Genomic DNA, 19993 nt, shown 5'->3' with positions numbered 1-19993 from the left:
TAGTTCTGGTACTGTGAGCTTGGGCACCCACATAAAAATCCCCCAAATGTGTTAGCCACCATGCATTATGAACAATGAACTGTCTGGGGGGAACTGCAAGTCATGTTATCATCTGCCATAGGCACCTGGAGGTTCTCATAAGTCATAAACAGTAAAGCTTGGGGTGAATCACTTCTTTGGCCTTGGGTTTCTTTCCCTTTGAATGAAGCTGTTTGGCTAGTTACTAAGTTTTCTCCAGTTCTTAGAAGCAAAGCAGTATATGAAACCAGCTTTTCTGAAACCAGCCTTTCTTACCACTGGTTTATAGTCGGCCTTATCAGTAATTGAGCAACAATGTATCCCATTTTCCAGGCTTACTGAATCTTAGGCAGCTGCAGTTGATCAAAAAGATCTAGAATAATAGACTTGGCCAGAGTCTTTGGTGAGCATTTGTCAGAGGTATACCTTAAAAATGCTGGGGTCTTAGGACTTGTCATTGTTATTGGACTGATGAGTGGGAGCCAAATATTTATTTCTTAAAAAAAAAAAAAAAAGTCTTATCTCTCCCAATGAGTTGAGGCACTTTTCATATTTATGGCTGTAGGTGAAATTCCTGTGAAACATGTTCTCTTGCTAGTAGAGTCACTTTGTGTTCCCTGTGTCCACAAGCTCTGTGTAAAATGTTACCAAGTGTGCAGATTTTATCTCTGAAGATTCTACTGGAAGAGAAGCTCTGAAGGTGATCTCTGGACTTGATATTTACTAGGATTTGTTTTGTGAAATCAGAAATCAACCTGAAGTTGAAATAGCATGATTTCGTTGGAGAGTTAGAGGAAAATAGAAGTAATCTGAACTCTTACATGTGTGGTTGGAAGGAGACAATAACACCTGTTTATTTGCTGTCAGTTCTGCAGCTTGACGCCATTTAAATATACCTGCAGGAGGCAAGGTCCTCTTCCCACCAGTTATTCAGAGTACCTTCCAGAGAGTACCTTCAACACTCTGTGTTCAGGAAGTTCAGAGACTTTTCCCTAGAAACCTCAAATGGAAGCAACCTGACCCAAAACCGGGGAATTCTATTTAAAATTTGAAAAATTACAAGCCTGATACATAGTTAAAATTGGAGTAATACAGAAATGTCAGAAACCAGCTTACAAATCTCTTTTTCCAGGTTTTAAACTTCAAAATATCCACTTGTATTTCAGAGAGTGAAGCAGGCAGCTAGACAGGACCAGATTCTTCTCTAAACAAGACTTCTGTGATCTTTTATTTTTTTAATTTTTTTTTGTAACGTTTTATTTATTTTTGAGACAGAGAGAGACAGAGCATGAGCAGGGGAGGGTCAGAGAGAGAGGGAGACACAGAATCCGAAACAGGCTCCAGGCTCTGAGCTGTCAGCCCAGAGCCCGATGCGGGTCTCGAACTCACGGACCGCGAGATCATGACCTGAGCCGAAGTCGGACGCCCAACCGACTGAGCCACCCAGGCGCCCCAAGACTTCTGTGATCTTTAATGATTCCCTTTTCTCCAGTGTTCTGGATTTCCTGTTTGCAGAGTAGAGCCATTATCACACTGAGGAGGGAGTAATTTATCATTAACCCGGCACTCTGAAACCAGATTGGCATCTCTGGTTTAGTGTAGTCAAATGTGGCATCATGTGCCTAAAATCTAACTGATCTGAGGTTTCTGGGATGACTTTCCAGGACTTAATTTGGAGAAAGAATTCCTGACCAATCAGTGAACTTTTCTTGATCTTTATACATTTTATACACATTTTAACTGACACATTCTACACTGAATTTATGCCTTTTTTTTAAGCTGAATTTATTTCTAAGTAAATGACTGAAATTCCTGCTTTATCAATGTGGCATTACCATTAAAAGAAGCTCTGTCATTTTTACGCATGCCTTTCAGCAGTGTTCCTAACCCATTTTAAGATCTTTGATCCCAATCAATTTAGCTTTCAAGGGGCTAATCTCCTTCTCAAGTTTTAAACACTTTTTAAAAAGACAGTTAAGGAAAAAAATAAACTTAGGTGAAAAGGTTTTTTTTCCTTGCTAATCCACCCATGGAGGTCAGTCTTCTACACTAGCCTTGAAACTAGAATTGCAAAACTGTCACCTACCAATAAAAAGTTTCCCCGGAGTCCCTGCACTTTTTTTCGTTCCCTGGTTTAGAGCACGCTGTTCTTTCCAAAGTTTTTGGTTGTCTGGGTTTCTCTGGCTGGAGATGAGAGTCACAGAGTGGGGCTAAACATTCAACTTTGGACTGCAGGTGGGAAGAAAGGGCTAGAGCAGGAGAGGAAGGTTTACTGGCCACTGTCCGGATTGACCTAGAGGGATGTCACGCAACCCAACAGGATGGCTTGGCTGGCCGTCTAGAAAGTGGAGTGTGGTGGTGTGGGCTCAGCCAGGCGCACACTCCAGTCCCCGAAGCAGGGAGGTGTTGTTTACTCATCCGTTGCTTATCTAACTTTGTGATGAGCAGCTAATTTAGTCTTAAGGAGGGATATCAAGATAGGTCTGAGAAGGTTGTTCCTATGTTCAAAGTTACCATACTTTGTAATTGTGACTCTGCTTAAAACGTGTGCATTCAGGAAGTAGTGTTAAGCCTTGGTTGTCCAAAAACCTGTCTTATCCACATGATCACATCCCTAAGGTCACCTGTAAGGGGCTGAGGAGGAAGGTCATTAGAAACTGGAGTCTCAGCCCACATTGCCCCTGGGTGACAAGTCATTTAACCTCTTTTTTTTTTTTTTTTTTTTAGCAAGTCATTTAATCTCTTAAAGTGTCCCATTTACTCATGTGCTATAGTACTTCAGAGTTATTGAGAGAGTAGAAAGAGGCAACACTGTGGCTTTGCAGCCAGAATGTCCTGTGTTCGAATCCCCATTTTACTATTGGCAGGAGCGGGTTCCTGCCTCTGGGCCAATAGTTTACTCTTCCTGCTTCCCATTTTCTTTGATGTTGAAATGTAGGTGACAGGCAATAATTTATTAGGAACTTACTGTGAGCCAGCCTGCTGTATACTGGAGCTTGGCAAGGTAATGAGGATATGCATACAGTGCCTTTGTACAGGTGGATGTTCATTTAATATTTATTGTTATTTCTTGAATTTTGATAAAGCATGAGGTTTTGCTTATTTTAAAAGGACATACGTGGGGCGCCTGGGTGGCTCGGTCAGTTGGGCGTCCGACTTCAGCTCAGGTCACGATCTCGCGGTATGTGAGTTCGAGCCCCACATCGGGCTCTGTGCTGACAGCTCAGAGCCTGGAGCCTGTTTAGGATTCTGTGTCTCCCTCTCTCTCTGACCCTCCCCCGTTCATGCTCTGTCTCTCTCTGTCTCAAAAATAAATAAACGTTAAAAATTTTTTTTTTTTTTTTTTTAAAAAAAGGACATGCGTGAACATAGAAAAGCTTCGATACGCTTCATCCTGGCTAAGTTTGCCATTCGTCTGTTATATTGATAAAATAAAAAACACAGTGCCAGGATTTGTGCTAAGTGTTAGGTTATGAATTCCCAAAGTTTTCTTTTCTCTTTCTGTTCAAAATACCGAGTTTCTTCTCTTCAAAAGACAGTTATCCTCTGAACTCTGCTTCCTGCAAAGTCATGAGTTTGAGTGGGGAGGGGTTCCCAGAAGGTGGAGCCAAGTGTGGGAGTAGGGTGAAAGGGATAATCCAGAAAGACAGTGAGTATCTGTGGTAAAGGCGCAGAGGGACCCAAAAATATAACTGTCGTGAGCTGTCAGCCTTTAAGGACCCAGGCAGGAAGGGGAGGACCTCCCTGATCAGAAGACAGAGCACTGGGGTCAGGAGAGTTCCCAGCTAGAGTTCAGAGAGGCTTCTGGGTGCAGAGGGAGCTCTTAGGATACCCAGTTGGTTCCAGTGTCATAATATGATTAGCAAACACCATGAGGTTAAATTTTAAAACGTGTTTTCTTTAATGAACCACAGGCTAGTTATTACCTTTCTGCTTCAGGCATTTCAAACAATTGCTTCTTGAAATTTTAATGCTTAGTTCTGCATTATCTACCAAAATACCTCTCTTTTTTTTCTTTGCTAAAGAGAATTCAATTGAAAGCTTTTATATTTGCTGTGAGTTCAGTAGTAAAACAGTGGGTAAGAGAATACAGGACAAGGGAGCAACATGTTTTCGCGTTTCCCTTGGCTGTGGAATTTTAGTGTTTAACTTTTATTAAACTTTGACTTTTATTTTATTTATACCCTACCTTGTTCGAGAAAGGATTTAAGACAACTAACAGGAATGAATAAATAAAAGGGCATAAGAGTTTAAAAGGGGGCCCCACTGGGAGAAAGACCGTCGGGAACACTGCCGCTTTATCATCAGAGTTATCAAGGTCCCTTTTTCCCTTGAAGGAGCTCGGAGCTTGGAGCCTCCTCCAAGTTCATAGCCTGACGGCCGGCTCCCGTTTGGCTCTTGTACCGTTAGAACCATATCTGCATGCGACGAGTGCACAGTGTTCCCTCCCTCGTTTGGAGGAGCCAGAACATTCTTCAGTGGTTAAATGCCAGCAGACATCAACCACAAGAAGTCTGCGTGAGTGGGCAGGATTTAACAGATGGACACGGAGAGAGCAAGTAGAAGGTCAGGCTTTTAGGGAAAAATAAGCCAAGCTCTTGATGCAAAGACAGGATCCGAACCATCACTTCTGACCCAGAAAGGAACTGGAGCTCATTTTTCTAAGACGCTGGCCTTTATTTCCTGTTGTGTCTCAAGGGCACCAAAACCGCATATGGACATGACCAGGAAGAGAAATGAGCACCAAATTGTACAGCGGTCAGAAAAGTCTCCCCTCAGCCCTTGGAATGACCTCTGGTCAGGAATCAACCCTAACTTTCTGCTCCGCTGGCTCCTTTGTCCTCACATTCCGTTGTCTGTAGAGGTGGGCTTGGAGGAAAGCCCCTCCCCCCGCCCCCGCCCCATGAACCTTGAAGGTGACCAGGGGCTTGCTTTTTCTTTGTTAGTATGTAGACTTCTGTCATTACTGATCGCCTATTCTGTTTTTGAATTTATATTGCCATCTTGGGGGGAATGAGTTGTGTAGATTTTGTAAGTGTTTTCCTTCTGTGTAAGACAACTTAGGTCTTGGAGTTACTTGATCAACCCCGTTTAACTTTTCTGACTTATTCGTGATTCTGTTGTCTCTCTCTGAAGCCCACCTTCCCGAAGCAGCACCTAAGATGGGTGTAGGAGGTTGACTCTTCAAAATCCCATGACATGGACTATATCCACCTGCCCCCTGTGCTCTACAAAGCTGTGGCCATGTTCAGGGGTTCAAGAGAAGGACAGTTGAGGCCACTGAGCCCAGCACCTTCCATGGAAAGCCCCTGTGCGCATTTGTCGGTGATGATTTGAAAAGGCAGAGATGGTGGTGGAGCTTCGAAAGATGAAGTCCTTGAACTCAGATTTGAGTTTGACTTTGTAGCAGCCTTATCTGGGGCAAGCCGGTTAGCCTCTCTGAGCTTCTCTCTTCACCCATAAACTCCAGACAATAATTTCACTGTCCTAGGGCTTTGGGGGAAATTAAGCAAGAATGCATGTAAGTGCTCAGCATAGTAATGGGCATGTTATTATGTAAAGTAAATGTCAGTATGTTGTTATTAGTATCGTGAGCATAAAAGTTAACAAGGAATGTGCTTATTGATTTGTCAGAGTTCCTCACACAGTTTGGATGAGCCCGCTGTGTGATTGATGTTTTGTAAATACCTGTCCCCTCTCTGCAGCTTTTTACTCTCATGAACCACAGTGTGGTCCCGGCCAGGGTGCACGGGCACTTACTCTCTAGCCAGCTTTTGGGTCAGGGGTCCAAGGTCAGGGAAACTCCTTCTCCACCTCAGATCACACTTTTAGATCTTTCTGATCCTCATTGTGTTTACCTCCTTTTAAATGGAGGTCCCAGTACCAATCTCAAGGTGTTCTGTGAGTATTTTTTTTTTATGTTTATTTGTTTTTGAGAGAGAGAGAGACTGCGAATGAGGGAGGGGCAGAGAGTGGGGGACAGAGGATCTGAAGTGGGGTCTGTACTGACAGCAGCAAGTCCAATCGATGCGGGGCTCGAGCTCTCAAACGGTGAGATCATGACCTGAGCCAAAGCCGGACACCCAATCGACTGAGTCACCCAGGCGCCCCAAGGTGTTCTGTGAGTATTAAAGCACCAAATGAGGAAATACCAGTGGGTGTGTTTTGTGCAAGTGTGTGTGTGCACCACGTGTGTGCCTGTGTGCCACCTTGAAGTCCCCTTCGGCTTTGGCTCCTCTGATGCTCCCTTTGTCCTCCTTTCTTACCTTGCCAGGTGCTCATTCTCCGTCCTGAGAATTCCCCCAGGTTTGGGCCTCGTGAGCTTGGCTCTTTTTAAAATCTCTTGCTTCTCCTGCATCTCTGTGTGCCTTCTGGGCTGTACGTGGTGGTCAGATTCACCTTCCCCCCCAGCCCGATGCTTCCAATTTCTCCCCAACCCATGCATCTGAGCCAGAACTCCTGGAGTGCTTTTTGGTCTGTTTCTCCTTACGGTATTGAGCCCCTTTTAATTGTCCCACAAACGCATTCAGCTCATAAAGCCTCCCCTTGACCCCCTGCCAACTCTGATCCTTCATTTCCACTCTGACTTCTGGGCTCCCAACCAACCCTCTAACCTCAACCCTGTGGTTCTGCTGCACTTTTCCTTAGGTCTCTCTGATTTTGATTTTTGTCAGTTCTAGTCAGACTGTACCAAATTGATATCAACAAACAGTACCAATCGCATTATTTCCCTGCCCAGAAACCTCTCATGACCTCCCATTGTTTATCGGGTCAGGGTCAAACTCTCAGCTCCGTTTTATTTTTTTATTTTTTTTTTTGTTTTAATTTTTTTTTTCAACGTTTATTTATTTTTGGGACAGAGAGAGACAGAGCATGAACGGGGGAGGGGCAGAGAGAGAGGGAGACACAGAGTCGGAAACAGGCTCCAGGCTCCGAGCCATCAGCCCAGAGCCTGACGCGGGGCTCGAACTCCCGGACCGCGAGATCGTGACCTGGCTGAAGTCGGACGCTTAACCGACTGCGCCACCCAGGCGCCCCTCAGCTCCGTTTTAAAGCACCTTATAAATTAGATGTTTTGTGTTTTTTTGCCTACCGTATGGTGATGTTCTGCTTTTCTCCACTGCAAAGTAAGCGTCATGTGGTTTGGGACACAGCTGTCTGATTCCCCGTTATATCCCTTTGGACAGTGTGGGTATATGGTAAGTACCTACCAATGTTTACCGAACGAACGAGCAGGTGGATGGATGTCCAAGTTCATTTCCTGCCAGCCTCCTGCTTATACTGCTTAGCTCTTGTCAGTTTGGTCAGTGTTCTGTCTCTGTCCCCAACACTGGCCTGTTCGTCAGGATGTTCTTTTCCTCTGAAATGCCCCAGCCCGTCCTAGATACCAAAGCAAATCACAGTCCACCTTTTTGCATTCCCATTTGGGTCCCTCCACCTCCATGAAGTTTTCTTCGCATTCTCACTGCCCCGAACTTACTTCCCCCCCCGCTAATGTTAGCATTTCTGTCTTGTATCGTTTAGTTAAATCCACCCGTGTGGGGTTTTTTTAGGGGAAGCGCACATCCACACGCACACCTAGTTTGTAAACTCCTAAATATATTTCTGTTGTACCTCCTGTGGTACTTAGGACAGGGCTGACACTCGATCAGTGGACTGACTCGAAGAGGTCGGTATTTACTAACATCGTATTCACATGTCTAGACACGTTTTACTTTGTGGAAAACCTGTGTCGAAGATCACATTGCGGTTTTGGCAACAAACCGCTCTAGAGGAATTTTTTGGAAGGAGTTTATCAGTTATCAGCTTGGCATTTCTAAATTTTCACTTATAAAAACTGCTCAAAGTCAGATGCAGGAGGAAGAGAGCAAATTGAAATGCAGGCCTTGGAGCTCGCTCCCTGCGGAGACTGGGTACCAGGCCAGAGACTGGGTACCAGGCCGGGAGAGGAACGAGGGCTTGTCCTGCTGGGCTGGTGCTTTTTCACCTGGGAGACACCCTGTTCCTCTTCTGTTTATTGCAGGGGGAACCGGTTACTTCTTTCTCATCTCTTGCACTGGCATCAGTGATGATATTGGTAAAAGTAAATACGTTTCAGGTGGATTCGATTGTAGTTTCTTTTGTCAGAGCTCAGTTTTCAGGATGGACAACACGGGTTTAGTCTCGCTTGAGATCCTGTTCTGCTTGAGACGCTCTTGTAAAGGTGGGTCAGGCGGAATGAGTCTGCACCACGCCTGAGATTGAGGGTGAGTCCGCGTGCACCGTTGGAGTCTTGCTGTTTGCGGATGAACCCCAGCTTATTTCCAGACCCTCCAAATGAAAATGTGGAAGGCTGTGTTGAGCGGGGCAGATGACAGTAGAAGATGGCAGGACTGTGTGTGAACGTGGTTTTATTGTGTGGAGTTTCGGACTACGTAGTGGGAACCTTTGCAAAATGAAGTAGGACATTTTTCCAAGTCCGGTGTAGTGCTTTGGTGAGGACATGACTTGGTCTCCTCAGTGACACCGAGTGATCTGGAACAGCCCTCCTCCATGAAGCAGCTCTTACTCAGCACAAAGAACCCAGACTCTCTTGGTGTCACTTAGCTCTGAAATCTGCTTTTTCCTTTAAGTTGTATGAGCACCAAGTATCATAAAAAAATTACAGGTTTTATTAGCTGATACAGTTGATTTCAATCAGATTGTCATGGAACATATATATGGACAGTAATGAATCTTCAATTGTGGTAGGTAATTAGGCAAACTTCCCAAAATCCAGTAGAACATAGTTTGTGGAGACTTCCTTCTGGAAATACAGGAACATAGATGCAGCCTGGAGGTTTGGGCTGGAAAGTATAGGCTTCAGCAGCTAAAGACCTAGTGGCTTTCCTTTTCCTAAAATGAACGTGGTGAGGTGTCAGTTGCCGCTTACGTGCTTCAAAGTATTGAATTAAATATCGTCATTGCGTTAGTTTTAAGTGCTGCACACCGTTTATTGGTTCTTTGCTTGCCGGCCAGGACTACGTTTCCTGGTCCCCTAGTGGTTGAGCGAGGCCCTGTGACTAGTTCTAGCCAATGATATGAGTGGAAGTGATGTGGGTCCTGCTCAGGCTGAGGGGTTTAAATGCTGGTGTGAGAGCCAGAGAGTCTCTGTCTCTTGCCCTTCCCTCTGCCTTAGAGACTGGCAGTGGTTCAGGGGCACCAAAGTGGCTCAGTCGGTTAAGCATCTGACTCTTGGTTTCAGCTCAGGTCGTGATCTCGTTGTTCATGGGTCTGAGCCCTGCGTTGGCATTCTCTCTCTCTCCCTCTCTGCCCCTCCTGCACATGAGTGCGCGCGCTCTCTCTCTCCCTCTCTCTCTCTCTCTCAGAATAAATAAATAAACTTAAAAAAGAAGAAATTAAAGCTCAATTAATAAAATATAAAAGGAGACATAAAGTGTACTAGTATTTCAGTAAGGCACAGGAAGACTGAAGGATTTCAAAATAGCTGTGTATTGAAAAATAATGAAATTACAGAGATACAGACATCACAGCAGATAAAATGAAAAATATCTAGTAACTACACAGTGAAATAACTGAGAGCCAGTTGAATGAATCTCTGAAATCTCTTATTTGTGCTGTAAAACTACCACCTTAGAAATTACTAGCAAACACAATACACAAGTACACATTTTGTTAACCATCAAAACAGTGATGTCATCACATATCATTTGGCCTTAAGTAAATTCCACTGTACGCATGACACGGTGAGAAAAAGGCAAGTGGTGGCTTAGTTTTATTGAAACTAGTTTTCAGACCCCCAGGGGGCCCCACACCACACCCCGAGAACCGCTGCCCTCCCTGATCATGACCGATACGGTCTCCGTTCAGACATCCGGGTGTTCCTCACCCATTTCCACTTACTTCGTTAAATGAAAATAGAAAACAGAAGCAGAGTGGCAGTATGCTCTTTGAGTGTGTGCATCACATTGATTCCAGAGATGGTCTTCCCTAGACTTTGGGTAGGTGGAGGTAGTGGTAGCTTCTTCGGTGGCTTCATTATTCAACAGAAGCAAATAGGATGAAACTGGAGTCCGAGACTTTTCTGAGGATGATGCCACAGCAGAGATCAGAAGAGAGACAATGTATAGGTTTGGTTTTGTAAAAGTGGAGAACTTCTGTGTTTGCTAAAGACAAAAAACCAAAACCTAAAAAAAAAAACAACCCATAATACAATTTAAAAACTCAAAAGGAGGGGCGCCTGGGTGGCGCAGTGGGTTAAGCGTCCGACTTCAGCCAGGTCACGATCTCGCGGTCCGTGAGTTCGAGCCCCGCATCAGGCTCTGGGCTGATGGCTCGGAGCCTGGAGCCTGTTTCCGATTCTGTGTCTCCCTCTCTCTCTGCCCCTCCCCCGTTCATGCTCTGTCTCTCTCTGTCCCAAAAATAAATAAAAACGTTGAAAAAAAAATTTAAAAAAAAAAATAAAAACTCAAAAGGAGTATACAGTATATTTATTTGATCAACAATTCATCTATTTCCAATGTATATAAAGAACTCTTGGGGGGTGCCTGGGTGGCGCAGTCGGTTAAGCGTCCGACTTCAGCCAGGTCACGATCTCACGGTCCGTGAGTTCGAGCCCCGCGTCAGGCTCTGGGCTGATGGCTCAGAGCCTGGAGCCTGTTTCCGATTCTGTGTCTCCCTCTCTCTCTGCCCCTCCCCCGTTCATGCTCTGTCTCTCTCTGTCCCAAAAATAAATAAATGTTGAAAAAAAAATTTTTTTTTTAAAATAAAAAAAAATAAAAAAAAAAGAACTCTTGGAAGTTAAGCAAAAAAAAAAAAAAAAAAAAAAAAAAGGGATAAATGCCCCAATAGGAACACAAAACAAAGCAAACAAATAGGTTATTTCATAAAAGAAGAAATCTAAAATGCAAATAAATACATGGAAAAATATCCACCCTCAATAGTAAACAAACGTGCAATTTTTTTAATGTTTATTTTTGAGAGAGAGAACAAGTGGGGGAGGGGCAGAGAGAACGGGAGACAGAGGATCTGAAGCAGGCTCTGTGCTGCCAGCAGAGAGCCCAACACAGGACTCGAACTCCTGAACCACGAGACCATGACCTGAGCCGAAGTTGGATGCTTAACTGACTGAGCCACCCAGGTCCCCCCCCCTTTTTTAATGTAAACAAACATGTAATTTAAAACAGGGTACCCGTTTTTGTCTGCCAGATGGACAAAGATTGTTTCCTTTCTTATGGTAACATTCAGTGCTGATATGCTGGTCTGCTGGCCCCCCCCAGCCAGAAGACGTGACGTTTATTCCCTGGAGAAATTGAACCGGGAAAGCTTCAGAGCCTAGACCTAGACGCAGTGGAGGGCGAGAGTGGCACCCTTACAAAAGCAGGGAATACATGAGCGATTGTATCCCGCATGGTGAGACTTACAGCTTTTCCCATTTGTTCTCTGTGCTCTTTACTGAAAAAACTAACCTATCAAAAAGAAAACACTGCCAAGTGAAACTTCCCTTCCCGGTCCTCTCCCAGCCATTCCACAGAGAGGCTCATCAGATGACAAGGCCTATTCACATAGGGCTTCCAAATACTTTCTTAGTATCTTACCGTCACGTATACATTGATATTAAGGAACCATCAAATATTTGAAGGAATGCTCCAGTCTGAAATTCTAAGATCATGCAGACAGAGAAGAGAATGAAAGAAGCAGTGCAGCGAGTTTGAAAACTAGATGGTCTTCAGAGAGATAAGATACTACGTGTAAGAAATAAGAACGAGGTGATGGGGCGCCTGGGTGGCGCAGTCGGTTAAGCGTCCGACTTCAGCCAGGTCACGATCTCGCGGTCCGGGAGTTCGAGCCCCGCGTCAGGCTTTGGGCTGATGGCTCAGAGCCTGGAGCCTGTTTCCGATTCTGTGTCTCCCTCTCTCTCTGCCCCTCCCCCGTTCATGCTCTGTCTCTCTCTGTCCCAAAAATAAATAAACGTTGAAAAAAAATTTTTTTTAAAAAGAAATAAGAACGAGGTGATACTTTTAAAAGAAATGTATACAAATGAAGAAACTCTCAGAACTTAAAAATAAGATAGAAGTTAAAACTCTATAGCGGGCTGGAAGATGAGGAAATCTCCTTGAAAGTAAAATTTAAAACTTAGAAGACCAACTCTCAGGCAGTAAAAAGGGGAAGACAGTATTAAACAATTATTATCAGAAAGATTCTCAGAACCAAAAAGTATGAGACTCTAGATGGAAAGGGCCAATGAAGTAACTAGCACCGTGGGTGGAAGAGAAAAGACCTGTGCTGAGGGTAATCATAGGTTAAAGAGAGCATCCTAAAAGTTTCCAAATAGATCACAAAGTATTGGAAATTGGAATGACATTAACCTATCTCGGCAGTGGTACTGTAAACTAGAAGACAAATGAAACAATACAGTAAGAGTTCTGAGGGAAAAAATATTTCTGGGCAAGAATTCTATCCTCAGCTAACTACTTATCAAATATAAAGGCAGAATATAAGAACATTTTGGGGTGCCTGGCTGGTTCAGTCAGTAGAGTGTGCAGCTCTTGATCTCAAGGCTCTGAGTTCAAGCCACATGATGGGTGTAGCTTACTTAAAAAAATTTTTTTTAATTTTTTAATGTTTATTTATTATTGAGAGACAGAGAGACATAGAGTGTGAGCAGGGGAGGGGTAGAGAGAGGAGGAGACGCAGAATCTGAAGTAGGCTCCAGGCTCTGAGCCATCAGCACAGAGCCCAACGTGGGGCTCAAATTCACGGACTGTGAGATCATGACCTGAGCCAAAGCCGGTTGCCTAACCAACTGAGCCACCCAGGCGCCCCTCCAAAAATTTTTTTTTGAGATCTGCAAAGTCTAAAATATTTTTCCTCCTAGCCAACCTTTGTAAAGGAAACTACTGGAGGTTGAGCTTTACTAAAATAAAGAAGAAAACCAGGAAAGAGAAAGGGTGTAGGATACAGAACAGAAGAGACTGACTCAAGAAGATACCCTGGAGGATGGTGACAGGAAATCCTAGGATGAAGTTTGTCTAGCAGGCCTAACATTGAACACAATGCAGAGATCTCTGGGAGGGATACCTCTTAGGAAAAAAGAAAAACTTGGACTTGGTAAACTATTTTGTATTTTTGTAGTGAAAAGAGTATTAGAAGTCTCTACTTATAAGTGCTTTACTATGAGGAGTTGGAGAAGAATCTGTGATAGATACCTAGAAAGCTAAAGCAAATGGAAAAAAGTTAGGCAGTTACTAACTCCAGGAAAAATTAAAAGTAGTTCAGGAAAAGAAATAACAATCATAGTATCTGGTTCATTCAGCTTTGAGCTATATTTTCATAGTCATAATAAAAATTAAATTAAGTTTCAGGGTACCTGGGTGGCTCAGTGAGTTCAATGTCTTGATTTTGGCTCAGGTCATTATCTCATGGTTGTGAGGCCTAGCCCCAGGTCAGGCTCCTCGCTGGGTGTGGAGCCTGCTTGAGATTCTCTCTCTCTCTCTCTCTCTCTCTCTCTCTCTCTCTCTCTCTCCCTCTCCCTCTCCCTCTCCCTCTCTCCCTCCCCCACTTACATGCCTGTGCACTCTCTCTCAAAATTAAAAAAAATTGAAATGATGTGGAAAATACTTAAAGACCAATAAAAGTCACAAAAACAAAACCTCATAAAGACCTTTAAACAGAAAAAAAAAGACAAAATTATAAAAAAACAAATATTTTGTCTATAATTTTTTTCTTTTATTTTTAAAAGTTTATTTATTTCGAGAGAGAGAGAGTGCATGTGAGCAGGGGAGGGGCAAAAAGAGAGGGAGTGAGAGGATCCCAAGCAGATTCTGCACCGTCAGCGCAAACACAACGCAGGACTCAGACTTAGGAACCGTGATCATGACCTGAACTGAAACCAGGAGCTGGACACTTAATTGACTGAGCCACCCAGGTGCCCCTATTTTTATTTTTATTTTTATTTTTATTTTTATTTTTATTTTTATTTATTTATTTATTTTTTTTTAATTTTTTTTTTCAATGTTTATTTATTTTTGGGACAGAGAGAGACAGAGCATGAACGGGCGAGGGGCAGAGAGAGAGGGAGACACAGAATCGGAAACAGGCTCCAGGCTCTGAGCCATCAGCCCAGAGCCCGACGCGGGGCTCGAACTCACGGACCGCGAGATCGTGACCTGGCTAAAGTCGGACGCTTAACCGACTGCGCCACCCAGGCGCCCCTATTTATTTATTTTTTAACGTTTATTTATTTTTGAGACAGAGAGAGACAGAGCATGAACAGGGGAGGGGCAGAGAGAGAGGGAGACACAGAATCTGAAACAGGCTCCAGGCTCCGAGCTATCAGCACAGAGCCCGACGCGGGGCTCGAACTCATGGACCGTGAGATCATGACCTGAGCTGAAGTCAGACGCTTAACCGACCAAGCCACCCAGGTGCCCCATATTTTTAGTTTTAGTTTTAGTTTTAGTTTTAGTTTTAGTTTTAGTTTTAGTTTTAGTTTTAGTTTTAGTTTTAGTTTTAGTTTTAGTTTTTTAGGTTGTTTTTTGTTTTTTGTTTTTTTTAAGTAAGCTGTATGTGGAGCTCAAACTCAGCCCCTAGATCAGGAGTCACACTTACCACCAACTGAGCCAGCCTGGTGCTATGTACTTTTCATTTTATCCATGATGAGTGTGTATACTTTTCTAATAAGAATAAACGTTTTTTAAAGGTAATTCATCTGGGGAAAACCTAGCACTTGACTCATTTCTTTAGTCTATTTTGACCAGAAGAATTGATGGCCATTTTTATCTCTATGCTGATGACAAAGCTTTTGTTCATATTTTTGAAATTGGTGTTTATTTTGTTTCATATCTTCACCCAGACTTAATATTCTCAGTCTTTGTCATTTTAGATATTCTCACGGTTGTGTAGTGATACCTACTTTTGTTTGTAATTTGCACTTCCGTAATGACTAATAATATTGAATGTCTTTTCATGTACTTTTTAGCCATTACTGTATCACCTTTGGTTGAAGTTTCTGTTTAAATCTTTTACTCATTATTTTACTGGGTTTTCTTCTTTAGTTGTAAGAGCTCTTTGTATATTCTGGATACGAGTCTATTGAATACATCTTTTACAAATATTTTTCTTTTATTGTTGTGACAGGAAATCTTTAACTCAAGGTTACAAAAATGATCTCCTATGTTTTCTTTTTAGAAGTTTTATGGTTTTAGCTTTCACATTTAGGTTTGTTTTTTTTTTTTTTCCATTTTTGAGGTTTTTTTTTTTTCAATTGTTTAAACTGTAAAATACAAATAACATAAAATTTTACCATCTTACCCGTTTTTAAGTATACAGTTCAGTGGTGGTAAGTGCATACATATTGTTGTGTAACCATTACCACCACCTATCTTTTAAAGTCTTTTCATCTTGCAAAACTGAAATTCTACCCATTACACAGTAACTCTCTACTCCCCCTCCCCTGCTCCCCGGCAAGTATTATTCAACTTTCCTGTGATTTTTGACTACTCTAGGTACCTTATCTAACTAGAATCACATTGTATTTATCATTTTGTGACTGGCTTATTTCACTTAGCATGATATTTTCAAGGTTCACCCTGGTGTAGCATATGTCAACATTCCCTACCTTTTTAAGGCTTAGTATTCCATTGTATGTTTTTACCACATTTTGTTGCTGAGCAATCCTCTGTTGATGGACACTTGGGCCGCTTCCATATTTTAGCTATTGTGAATAATTATTGCTGTGAACCGGGTTTACAAACAATCTGTTTGAGACCCTGCTTCCGGTTCTTTTGGGTATATGCCCAGAAGTGGAATTGCTGGATTATATGATAAATCTATTTTTAGTTTTTTGAGGAACTGCCATACTGTTTTCCACAAGAGCTATACCACTTTACATTCCCCCCAACAGTGTACATGGATTCCAATTTCTTCACGTCCTTGCTAACACTTGTTATTGTCAGTTTGGTTTATAATAGCATCCTAATGGGTGTGAAGTGATAGATAGCTCATTGTGGCCTTGATTTGCATTTCCCTAATGATTAGTGATATCAAGCATCCTTTCATGTGCTTATTGGCTACTCTTGTATCTTCTTTGGGGAAATGTCTATTCAAGTCCTTTGTCAAGTTTTGAATTAGGTTGGTTATTTTTGGTGAGTTTTAGGGGTTCCTCATATAGTCTGGATATTAATCCTTTATTAAAGATATGATTTGCAAATATTTTCTCTCATTCTTTGGTGGTTTTTTCATTTTCTTGATAATATCCCTTGATTTACAAAAGTTCTTGAGTTCGGTTTGTCTATTTTTTCCTTTATTGCCTGTGCCTTTGATGTTATATCCAGGAAATCTTTGCCACGTCCAATGTAATGAAGCTTTTGCCCTATGTGTTCTTCTAAGAGTTTTACACTCATAGCTCTTATGTTTAGAGCACCCATCTATTTTTAGTGGGTAAACTAATAAATGAATCCAGCAAAGTTGCAGGATGTGAAGTCAACATACAAAATCAGTTGCATCAACTTTTATATATGGTGTGAAATAAGGGTCTTACTTCATTCTTTTACATATGAACATCCAGTTTCCCCAAGCACCATTTGTTGGAAGAGCTGTCTTTTTCCTATTGAGTAGTCTTGACACCTTGTCAAAAATTATTTGACGTATATGTGAATTTGTATTTCTGGGTCCTGTGTCCTATTCTGTTGGTCCGTATGCCTGTCTTTATGCTAGTGCCACACTGTTCTGATTACTGTAGCTCTGTAGTAAGCTTTGAAATAAAGAAATATGCATCCTCCAACTTTGTTCTTTTTCTGGATTGTTTTGGCTCTTTGGGAGCCTTTGAGATTCCATGTGACTTCTAGGGTGGATTTTTCTATTTCTGCAAAAACTGTCTTTGGGATTTTGATAGGGATTGCCTTGAATCTTTTAGTTGCTTTGGGTAGTATTGACATCTTAATACTGAGTCTTCCAGTGCGTTGATATGGAATGTCTTTCCATTTTTTTATGTCTTCTTTAATTCTCTCAGCAGTGTTTCATAGTTTTCGTTATAAAAATCCTTTGCCTCCTTAGTTCCGTTCCTGGTTTTTTTTATGCTATCATAAATGGACTGTTTTTCTTCATTTCCTTTTCAGAATGCTTATTTTTAGTGTCTAGAAATGCAGCTGATTTGTGTGTGTTGACTTTGTATCCTCCAGCTTTGTTGAATTCATTTATTAATTCCAACAGTTTTTGTGTGTGTGGAATCTTTAGTTTTCTTCATACAAGATCATACAATCTGGGAAAAGAGATTATTTTACTCCTTCTTTCCAGTTTTGATACCATTTATTTCTTTTTGTTACCTAATTGCTCTAGCTTGGACTTCCAGGACTATAGAATAGAAGTGGCCAAAGCAGACATCCTTGCCTTGGTCCTGATCTTAGAGGAAGTTGTTTCAGTCTTTCACCATTGAGTGATGTTCACCGTAGGTCTGTCTTCAGTTGTAAGAGCTCTTTATGCCTTTTATTATGCTGAGGTAGTTTCCTTCTGTTCCTAGTTTGTTGAGTGTGTTTATACTCAAGGGTGTTGAATTTTGTCACATGCTCTTTCCTCATCAATTGAGATGATCGTGTGGGGTGCTTTGTTTTTCTTTAATTCTCTTAGTGTAGTATATTATTATATTGATTGATTTTTGTTGAACTATCCTTCCTTGCATTTCAGAAATAAATTATACTTGGTCATGATGTGTAATAATCCTTTTAGAATGTGAAATTTTTATTTGCTAGTGTTTTGTTTAGAATTTTTGCATTGGTATTCATAAGGTGTATTGGTCTCTAGTTTTCTCTTGGTGTCTTTGTCCAGATTTGGTATGAGTTTGGAAGTGTTCCCTCCTTGATGTTTTGGGAAAGTTGGAGAAGGATTGATATTAGTTCTTCTTTAAATTTCTGATAGAATTCACCAATGAAGCAGGTAGGTCCACGGCTTTTTTTCCTTTGTCAAGAAGTCTTTGATTAGTAATTGAATCTCCTTACTAATTATAGGTCTTTTCAGATTTTGTTTCTTCATGATTTAATCTTGGTAGGTTTTGAATTTCCAGAAGTTTGTCCATTTTATCTAGATTTTCCAGCTTGTTGGTGGACAATTAAGTGTTCATAGTATTCCTTTATAATCCTTTTGTTTCTATAGAATCAGTCATGTTATCCCTACTTTAATTTCTGAATTTAATAATTTGAATTTTCTCTCCTTTTTTCCTTAGGCAGTCTAGCTAGAGATTTGTCAGTTTTGTTGATTTTTTTGTTTGTTTTTTGTGTTTTTTGTGTTGTGTGTGTGTGTGTGTGTGTGTGTGTGTGTTTTGTTTGTTTGTTTTTTGAGAACCAACTTTTGGTTTCATTCATTCTATTGCTTTTGTATTGTCTATTTTATTCATCTCTGCTCTGGTCTTTATTATTTCCTTCTGCTAGCCAGCTTTGAGTTTAGTGTGTTCTTTTTCTAGTTTCTTAGTTATATATTAGGTCATTGATTTGTGATCTTTCCTGTTTGTTTGTTTGTTTTGTTTTTTAAATGTTTCTTTATTTTTGAGAAAGAGAGTGCAAGCAGGGGAGGGGCAGAGAGAGAGAGAGAGAGAGAGAGAGAGAGAGAGAGAGAGACAAGAGGATTGGAAGCAGACTCCAGGCCCTGAGCTGTCAGCACAGAGCCCGATGTGGGGCTTGAACTCACGAATTGTGAGATCATGACCTGAGCAGAAGTCAGACACTCCGCAGAGTGAGCCACCCAGGCTCCCCTTTCCTGTTTTTTAATGCAAACATTTATGGTTGTAAATTTCCCCCTCAGCACTGCTTTCACTGCATCCTAGAAGTTTCAGTATATTTTGTTTCTTTTCATTCATCTGTTTTCTAATTTCCCTTGTGGTTTCTTCTTGGTTATTTAAGAATGTGTTGTTTAATTTCCACAAATGTGTGAATTTTCCAGTTTTCTTTCTGTTACTGATTTCTAACTCCATCCCATTGTAGTTGGAGAAGATACTTAGGTTATCTCTTTTAAAATCTATTGAGACTTCATTGGTGGCTTAATATATATCTTCTTGCTGTATTGAACCTTTTGTTGATACCCCAATCCCATCACCTTGCTAAGAGCCTTTAGTAGCTTCTATGCAGGTTCTTTATGATTTCCTACATACATGGCATCCCATTTGCACACATCCCAAAGTGTGTTCTGGTGTCACGAGTAGAATATTCTATATATGTCTGTTAGATCTACTTGGTTTACTGTGTTGTCCCGGTCCTGTTTCTTTATTTCTGCCTGGTTATTCTCTACATTATTGAAGCAAGATAGTGCAATTTCCAACCATTATTGTAGGACTGTCTATTTCTCCTTTCAATTCTGTCAGTTTTTGCTTCATATATTTTGACGGTCTGTTATTAGGTAACAAATAGTTATAATTGTTAATATGTTCTTTCTATATTGGACCTCCTATGAATATATATTGTCCTTCTTTGTTTCTTGCAACCTTTTTTGATTTAGTGTCTATTTTGTCTGATATTAGTGGAGCCACCCTACTCTCTCTGTTACTATTTGCAGGGAATCTTTTTCCATCCCTTTACTTTTCACATATTAGTGTCTTTGGTTCTAAAGCTAGTCTCCTATAGACAGCAAATAGTTGGGTCGTGGTTTGTTTGTTTTTTTAATTCATCCTGCTAATCTCTTTTGATTGGAGAATTCAACCTGTTGAGTTTAAAGTAATTATTGATAAGGCAGGCCTTATTTCTGCTGTTTTGCTATTTCCTTTCTATGCCCTGTATCTTTTTTTGTCCTTTAATTTCCAAATTAGGGTCTTTTGTGTTTAGCCATATTTTAATAGTGAAACGTTTTAATTCCTTCCTCATTTTTCACATGTATTCTGTTTTCCTTGTGGTTTAGTGTGTTAAACTACGTTTAACTTCCTAATACCCTAATTTGAATTTATACCAGCTTAACTTCTATAACATACAAAAACTCTTTCCCATGCCTTTCAGTGATCGAGGTCATAGAATTACAT

General features: G+C 41.3%; 1 protein-coding gene across 1 annotated transcript in view; it reads left to right on the top strand.

The window, feature by feature from the left end:
* The window catches only part of DNAJC11 (DnaJ heat shock protein family (Hsp40) member C11), a 71686-nt gene that overhangs the window by 1394 nt on the left and 50299 nt on the right, over nt 1–19993 (top strand). The gene's annotated exons all lie outside the window — the stretch shown is intronic.

The sequence above is a fragment of the Lynx canadensis genome, chromosome C1 (assembly GCF_007474595.2).
Source record: "Lynx canadensis isolate LIC74 chromosome C1, mLynCan4.pri.v2, whole genome shotgun sequence".
NCBI classification, from domain to species: domain Eukaryota; kingdom Metazoa; phylum Chordata; class Mammalia; order Carnivora; family Felidae; genus Lynx; species Lynx canadensis.
Note: the sequence above shows the minus strand (reverse complement) of the source record. Positions and strands in the feature narration are given on the sequence as shown.